Source organism: Durio zibethinus, chromosome 10, assembly GCF_047325235.1.
Source record: "Durio zibethinus cultivar Kanyao isolate XHJ-2024 chromosome 10, ASM4732523v1, whole genome shotgun sequence".
Taxonomy (NCBI): Eukaryota; Viridiplantae; Streptophyta; class Magnoliopsida; order Malvales; family Malvaceae; genus Durio; species Durio zibethinus.
In genome coordinates this window covers 15,314,908-15,324,099 of record NC_143171.1, presented here as the reverse complement: position 1 = coordinate 15,324,099, position 9,192 = coordinate 15,314,908, and the positions used below count along the sequence as shown (strand labels likewise).

General features: G+C 40.2%; 3 pseudogenes; all 3 read right to left on the bottom strand.

Annotated features, from left to right (window-relative positions):
- Positions 1–954: 954 nt before the first annotated feature.
- LOC149516465 (25S ribosomal RNA) lies at positions 955–4,294 on the bottom strand (annotated as a pseudogene).
- A 232-nt stretch (positions 4,295–4,526) lies between these two features.
- On the bottom strand, positions 4,527–4,682 carry LOC149516464 (5.8S ribosomal RNA; annotated as a pseudogene).
- A 289-nt stretch (positions 4,683–4,971) lies between these two features.
- LOC149516463 (18S ribosomal RNA) lies at positions 4,972–6,752 on the bottom strand (annotated as a pseudogene).
- Between the last annotated feature and the right edge of the window lie 2,440 nt (positions 6,753–9,192).

The window sequence follows — 9,192 nt, the reverse complement described above, 5'->3', positions numbered from 1 at the left end:
ATGGAAAAATGGACTCAAGAAAGGTTGACCTTGACTATGAGTGGTCTTGGTGCGACACAAATGTATGGTTTTGCTAAAGGAACGCATGGCTCATGACACTAGCCCAGGCCTAGAGGTTTTTTTTAAGTCAAAGAATAGCTCTAATTTTAGTAGAAAAGGGTCCAACTACCAGGAGGACCAAGACTTGAGGCCTATTAGAGGCCTAGGTCATAGGCACTAGCCTAAAACAATGGTATAGGCTGTGATCAAGACTCCAAAGGCTCAGGCACAGTGTACAAGTTTAGCAGAATTAACCCAGGCTCAAGTATAAGTGCTAGTGAATGATTTGTGGGCACACGGTCAAATGTAAGAGTGGTTACTGATGATTGAGGTGCCAATATACAATTAGACCTGGGTGCAATCATGCCTAAATGTAGTCTTAAGAAGATTAGATTTGTGGGCTTTTAGAAAGCCCGATACTATAGCATAATCTTTGACAAGCTAGAATTATGTTGAGCACTTGAGTTTTATAGGCTAACTTAGGTAAACAAAGTCAATTCCCTATCCTAGACCACACGGAGTATTGTTCAAGACCAAAGCCCATGAAACATGCATCATGCACCATTTGGTGTCGATGGTGATTAAAGGACAAATAAGTGCATTGGATAGGAGGGTCATGATACATATGCTGCACTTAGTGCCAACATCTACCAAAGAGGGGTTTGAGGCAACAACCTACATTAAAGGCTCGCTTATGCCAACAGTGGTTGAGATAGGTGCCTACTCTAAGTGCCAACATCTTGTGATGGTGTTAAAGGCAACATCCCAAACCAAAAGGCCAGCATCTGTTAAAAATGTTCAAGGCAACAATGGGCCAGCACTTACCGATGGTGTTGGATGCAATTGCCTACATGAACCAAGGGCTATAGGGAAAAAAATAAAATGAGAAAACTTCAATGGTTCTAGAAAGTAGGGACAAATTAAAGTAACAAAGGGCTGAATCTCTGTGGATCATGGCAGCAAGGCCTCTCTACCACTTACAATACCTTATCACATATTTAAGTCATCTACAAAGGATTTTACCCACCACTTAGTAGGAATTGAGCTCCAAAGAGGCCTGCATAGCTTGTTAGCCTCGGGAACTACACCTATGACATGTGCCCTTAAGGGTTATGGGCCTCTACTATAGGTTGGCAATTAAGTGACAAGTGTGTGCATTGCTTCTAGCCTAAATTCTGACTTATAGGTGTTTAGTCATAATCTAGCACACGATAGCTCTATGCCACTAGCTTTTCAACCAAACACATGACCAATTATGCGAATCAATTGTTCCTCTCGTACTAGGTTGAATTATTATTGCAATGCTACCATCAATAGGGTAAAACTAACTTATCTCATGATGGTCTAATCCCAGTTCATGTTCTTTATTGCTGGGTGAACAATCCGACACTTGGTGAATTCTATTTCACAATCATAAGAAGGCTAACATTGAAGAATAAAAAAGTAACATCACTATGAACGCTTGGTTACCATAAGCCACTTATCCTTATGGCAACTTTTCTGACACCTATAGCTTCAAATTTCAAAGGTCTAAATGATTACTAGGCCATGCTTTTATGGTTCATATTTGTACAAATTAGTATCAAATGAGCTTTTACCCTGTTGTTCCACACGAGATTTCTGTTTTTGTTGAGCTCATCTTTGGACACTTGTATTATCTTTTAATAAATATGTTGCCTTAGCCAAATTTCATACTTAACAATGTCTTCCACTTGGATTAATCGACTTAGGCCAACCTTGGGTCCAAAAGAAGGGGTCTTGCCCTGCCTTCAATTCACAGAATAAATAAAATAATGTTAAAAGTAGTGGTATTTCAATTCTTCTTGAAGGCTCCCACTTATCATACAACTCTTAAGTCATTTCACAAAGTCACACTAGAGTCAAGCTTAACAGTGTCTTTTCCTCACTAATTCTGTGAAACCTATTCTTTTGGCTGTGGTTTGTCTGGATAGTAGACAAGGACAATGGGAATCTTTTTAATCCATTCATGCGCATCACTAATTATATGACAAAACTTTTGGCTACCTTAAGAAAGTCATAGTTACTCTTACCATTTACCCGCACTTGGTTGAATTTCTTCACTTTGACATTCAGAGCATTGGGCAAAAATCAAATTATATGAGCATCCATAGAGACCATTGCAATGCTTTGTTTTAATTAAATAGTCATATTCCCCTTGTCTGTACCAATTTTGAGTCGATTATTTGTTGTCTGGGAAGGCCCATAAGGGAGCTGTTCTGAGTCCATCCCTCAGCTAGCACATGATGACCCACTCTCATCGTGAGAATAGATCGAATAGTGCATCGATAGTTGATGGGTTTAGGACTAGGACCCCCATGCTTAACCCTCAAAGCCAATCTTTTTCCTGAGGTTACGAATCCATTTTGCCAACTTCATTTGCTTACATTATTCCATCAATCAGAGGCTATTCACCTTGGAGACTTAATGTAATTATAAATATAACTGGGAATGGATGGCACTCAGTCTTTTGACTTTTTAAAGGCCACCAGGGTTGCACTAGATACGACATGATGTGCGATGCTATTCCAATTGCTAGAACCTACATTCAGTTGAGCCATTTCCAGGGTAGGTGGGCCATTAAATAGAAAAGATAACTCTTTTCGAGGCCCCTATTGACATCTTTGGACTCCCTAATGTTGCCATCAACCATTGCATCCTAGTTCAAAAATTTTAACTTGATTCCCTTTTTATGCATGCATTGGATACATTATTAGATGGGCTTTCCCCATCTCTTAGGATTGACTAACCTATGTGTAGGTGTCATACATATGGAACTTTTCCCCCCTTTGGCCTTTAAAGTTCTCATTTGAATATTTACTACTATCACTAAGATCTATACCAATGGTTGCTCCACCCGAGCTCGTGCCTTGGGCTTTATGACAATCATCATGCCCTCTTTCTCATCGAGGCCTAGACATTACCCTGACACTAGGTATGTGTAGCACGCTTAAGCACCATACATTTTTGGGACTAGTTGATTTGGTAGGTGAGTTGTTACACATTTTTTAGTAGATTTTGACTTCTATGACCACCATCCTACTATCTTAACAACCAACACCCTTTGAGGGTTTTAGGTTAGCATGCAGTTGGGCACCGTAACTTGATGTCCGATTTATGTTGTATCACCAGTTTTGGTTACCAAAAATGGCCCTCTTAGAGCTCTCTATTCTATGATGAGGCTTAATGAAGTAGCCATGCCATCTTACCTATTTAAAGTTTGAGGATAGGTCAAGGGCATTGCGCACTTGTTGCCTCTAATCATTGGCTTTACTCGATACAACTTACTAAGGGCTACAGCTATCTTGAGGAAAACTTCAGAGTGAACTTGCTACTAAATGATTCAATTAGTCTTTTACCCCAAATGATTTGCATGTTAGTATTGTTATGGGCCTCTATTAGAGTTTTTCCTAGCTTTGCTCTGCTCAAGCATAGTTTACCATTTTTGGGTCCTAATAGGCATGCTCACACTCAAACTCTTCTTAAAAGATCAAGGTCAGTCAGTGGTGCACCCATGAGGGATCCTGCCAATCAGCTTCCTTGCACTTTATGAGTTTTCTAGCCTATTGACTAATACACATGTTAGACTCTTTGGATTGTATTTCAAGACAGACCAAATGGGAAGCCCGTAGGTCAACATCAAGGTATGTCTCAACATTTAATGCTGCATTCTATGATCGTAGCAATGATGTTTCTGTAGGCCAATAAAAAGCCCAGCTTGGGTCACCACTATAACCTATTTCGATTCATGCCCTAAGTTGATCAATGGATAGGGTCTCCCTGTTCCACATCTAACTAGAGCACATAATTGGCCCCCATCTGCTTCTTTTCTGATAATTTCAAACACTTATTAATTCTCTTTTCAAAGTCATTTTCATCTTTCCCTCATAGTACTTGTTCACTATCGATCTCTTCCTCGTATTCAGCTTTGGATGGAATTTACCACCTGATTGGGGATTGCATTCCCAAACAACTTGGCTCACAAATAACATTTTTTGTTGTGATAGGGTCCAAGCACAATGGGGCTCTCATGCTCTATAGTGCCTTATTCCCAAGGACTTGGGTCCAGTTCACCACCAAGAATGCGTCTTTAAACTATAATTCAGACATTGGAGGTGCCCGATACTAGGCTATTCACGATTCACTTGCCATTACTAACGGAATCTTGGTAAGTTTTTTTTTATTCGCTTATTGATATGCTTAAACTTAGTGTGTAATCCCACCTAACCTTGCATCATGATAAAAGTAATGATTGAGTGATGTGGGGGGTCTGATGGGATTCAAATGGACAATGAGAGCACATCACTGGAGACGAAGCAAGCTGGAAGCTATGCCACTGAAGGCCACAACACTATCATTGTCGGGGACTCACTTTTGGGTGAACCACAACCAACAAGATCATGAGAGGCCATCTTCTAGCCCTTCACCTAGAGCCCAATGGGCAAGGGGTTGAAAGTGGTAATGGTGTATGACACCTAGGCTGGCGTACCCTAGGCCTAATGGCTTGGGGTGCAACTTACGTAAAAAGAATCGATAGTTCATAAGATTCTACAACTTACACCAAGTATCGTATTTCGTTATGTTCTTCATTGATGCAAGAGCTGAGATATCCATTACCAACAGTCATTTTGGTTTTTCACAACAAAAGGCATTACGATGCCACCCATGCATGCATTATGAACATGATGCCGATGGCACATGCACTCTTTTTCATTCTGTTCCTTGGTATGATTTGCATCGAGGGTTCATTATTCAATTATAGGTGGTGATATCGATCATTTTGTCCACCAAGAAGGCATAGCAGAGTGACCGTTATAGTCGCCCAAAGCCAAAAGAGGCTCGAGGTGTAGAGGTACCCTCGCCTTATTGGTGTTTCATTAATGCGTCCATAGGTGTTCATTGAGTGGGTTTTGACAATGATCCTTCCACAGGTTAACCTATGGAAACATTGTTATGACTTTTCCTTCTTCTAAATGATAAGGTTTAGTGGACTTCTCATGATGTCATAGGCAACGAACCATTCATGTCACGATGATTCAAACACTTCATCGAACCATCAATTGGTAAGAGCGACGGGCGGTGTGTATAAAGGGTAAGGATATAGTTAACATGAGCTGATAACTCATGCTTAGTAGGAATTCTTCATTGAAGAGCAACAATTACAATGATCTATCCCTATCATGATGAAATTTTAAAGATTACTCAAGCCTATCGGCTAAGGCTATAGACTCATTAAATATAACCCAACATCTAAAGGTATCATAGACTTATTATTACCTCAAAATTTCTTAGCCTAGTAGCCATAGTCCCTCTAAGAAGCTAGCCATAAAGGATCACCTCATGTAGCTAGTTACAAGTTGAAGTCTCATTCGTTAATGGAATTAAGTAGACAAATCGCTCCATCAACTAAGAATGGTCATGCAATGCCACCCATAGAATCAAAAAATAGCTCTTAGTTTGTCAATCCTTACTATGTCTGGACTTGGTAAGTTTCCTTGTGTTTAGTCAAATTAAGTCACAGGCTACACTCTTGGTGGTGCCTTTCAATTAATTTCTTTAAGTTTTAGCCTTGCAACCGTCTCCTCTTGGAACCCAAAAACTTTAATTTATCATAAGGTGTTGACAGAGTCCTAAAAGTAACATCTGTCGATCCCTAGTCAACATCATTTATGGTTAAGACTAGGATGGTATCTGATCATCTTTGAGCCCTTAACTTTTGTTCTTGATTAAAGAAAACATCCTTGGAAAACACTTTCATAGTTGTTCATTTTTCATATATCCAATAATTTCACCTCTGAATATGAAATATGAATGCCCTTGACTGTTCTTGTTAATTATTACTTCGATCCTGATGGCTAACACAATAAAACTAAAATCCTATGATGTTATCCCATTCTAATGTATACAAGCGTAGGCTTACTTTAGGCATTCTAATTTCTTAAAGGTAATAGTGTCGGAGGAACAACCTAGCTAGTTAAGGCCAAAAGTGCATTATCGATAGTAAGGATGAGTAGACCATTGCTTACGATAAGGCAAACTGGATAACTTAACCCTAGTTCTAGCTACTAGCTTTTTAACTACAACAACTTAAATATACACTACTGGAGTAGGACTTACCATGGCTGTAGGCACCAGACTTGCCCTCTAATGGATCCTCATTAGGGGATTTAAATTGTACTCATTCTAATTACCATGTTCATATAGCCTAGTGTTGTTATTTATTGTCACTACTTTCTTATGTCAGGATTGGGTAATTTGGATGCCTACTACCTTCCTTGGATGTGGTAGCCATTTCTCAGGCTTTTTCTCTGAAATTAAACCCTAATTCTCTATCACCCACCACCACCATAGTAGGTCATTATCTTACCATCGAAAATTAATAGGGTAAAAATTTGAATGATGTGTCACTGACATAAAAACTGTGAGATTTGTTGAGTTATCATAAATCATCAAAGCAATAGGCAAAGCACATGTCAACGTTTTATCTAATAGATGTATCATTTCCAAAAGTCAGGGTTTGTTACACGTATTAGCTCTAGAATTATTACGCTTATCTGAGTAGTTGATACCATCAAACAAACTACAATTGATTTAATGAGCCATTCATAGTTTCATAGTTTGATTAGTTCATACTTACATATACTTGGCTTTATGTTTGAGATAATCATATGACTATTGGTAGGATCAACCAGGTAGCATTCTTTCAGGATGTTAGCACTGTATGGGCTTTAATGCATCGACTAAGTAACAAAGAAAGCCAACATGGAGCACAAGCACCATGCTTGTGGAGCACGTAAAATGTATAAAATGAAACGAACAAGGGCTGAGAGCCCGTGCCTACAAAACATTCCATATCTAAGAGCAAGATCAAACACCAGTGCACCAATATGGCCATAGAGGTTTGGGTGGCATGCTTGGGACATAGTGCACGATTGAGGTTTGACTCATAGCCCTTAAAAACATAAGATGGATGAAAGTTTAGACCAGCTTGTAGATCGTGACACATGTGCATGCCTCAATAACCATTGGGACATGTTGGCCCTTGGTCTTCGCACATGTTTCGACCATTATCGACACATGCTAGCCTTTCGTATGAGTAGTTTCAAAAACCATTAGAACATGTTAGGCCATGCACCAAACACGGGTATCCTAGGCTTAGGCCATACACTAAGCACACCAATACCTGGCAGTAGGTGGGTTTAGGCACATCACATTTTTGCTATAACAATGCCATTTTTATGGCTTGTAAATTCATATATCACTCACAAACACCCACACTTATGCTTGGCTCAATTTTACCAAACTTGAACATTAGGCTTAAGCCTCTGGAGTCTTCATCACAACCTATACCACTATTCTAGGCTAGTTCCCCACAACTTGGAGTTTTAGTACACCTCAAGGCCTGGTCCCCCTAGTTGTCAAACTCTATCTCGCTAGAATTAGAATTGCTTCTTGACTCAAAAAGAATTTTTGGGCCTAGATCAACTTATCGACTATGACATATGCACATGCCTTAACCACCATCAGGACATGTTGGCCCTTGGTCTTGGTGCATGCTTTGACCACCATCGGTAAATGCTAGCCTTTGGTGCAGGTAGTTCCGTCAAACACTAATGGCACATACTGGATGTGCACCATATGCAAGTATCTTGGGCTTGGGTCATATACCATGCACACCACGACTAGGTAGTTGGTGGGTTTAGGCACATCTTCATATTTTTGCCATGCCAATGCCATTTTTATGGCTTGTAAATTCATATAACGATCTCTGAAAACTTCATGTGAAGTTTCATGGCAAGATGGCTCATTTTCTATTTTTCATAATTTTTAAAATTTTTTGTTATTTAAAATTTTTTAAGGAGTTTTTGCCCAAAATTTGGTATAAGTGATCCTTGTATTTTTGTTGGCATCCACAAAAAAAAAAATCAACTAAAAAATTGAAGTGTAGAAGATTTTATGCCCATTTGAAAAAATTATCCCTATTTTAGACACTTGAATGGCTACTAGCTATAAACCTCTAAAAGCTCTTATTCTTTTTAAATGGGTGTGAGTTGTTGAGGTTCTTTGGGGGATAGGGGGCTAATATAAGGGCCAAGGACTAGCACCCATTGCACATCATGTGTGCACACCCCCAGCCCCCTCTCATAATCATCGAAACCCCTAATGCTGTTGATTGTGTTATCTGGAGATGCTCCAATGATGGTGTCCTAGGCAAAAAAATGTAGCACCAGTACATGCTTGAGCCTAACATGTGCACTATATCCCAGAATTAAACTTTAGCCAAGGGCTTGACTATCATCGACACATGCTGGTGCATGGTGTAAATGTCACAGGCTCCGACCTTAGACTTAGAATTCATGTGGCCTTAGGCTTGGAATCTCCTCCTTTATGCCTAAGTCAGCCTAAAACACAAACGTACGGGCACTAGAACAATGGGAAGGGCTGATTACGCAAGTTAAAGAGAAATAGGATAATAAGGCAGAATGCTAGAAATATGCTCTGTATTCATTGAAACAAAAGTGTTTGATGATGTACAAATAAGGGTGGAGCAGCCCTTTATTTATAGTTGAGGCTCTAGCTACACTTAATGGCAATATCCTTAGAATAAAGGCTAAAATTAAGGAATTACAAAGATTACAATCAATCAGGATTCTAACTCCTGAATTCTAGTGTCAACCAAATCTGCCAGGAGGCTCCTGCTGATCCTACAAGCTTCCAGAAGATTCACTTGCGTATCTCCCACCTTGGGCCGCTCTAGATGTGGTGCAGTTAGCTTGCAGGCCAGGCCTTGGCCTCACGAGCTGGCCTACAAGCTAGGTGGGCGTTCTAGCCTTATCTCATAGGCCTTGCGCATAAATACCCGCCAGCGCGCCTGGTGTGCGGGCCTCAACCTCTAGCTCACGTGCTGGTGCATCTGATGTGCCTGGCACGCCCACCCAAGGCATGACATTCTCCCTCACCTGATTGTGCAACACCCTCGTTGCATCTTTTGCATGGTACTACCTGATCTAGTCCCCAAACTGCCATAAGTCCTCTACTGGTTCCCAGTTCGCCTCACTATCTGGAAGTCTCTTCCAGCACACCAAGTACTCTTGTCTTGGTTGGTAGTTTTTTTGTCTCACCTCTGGATCAGCT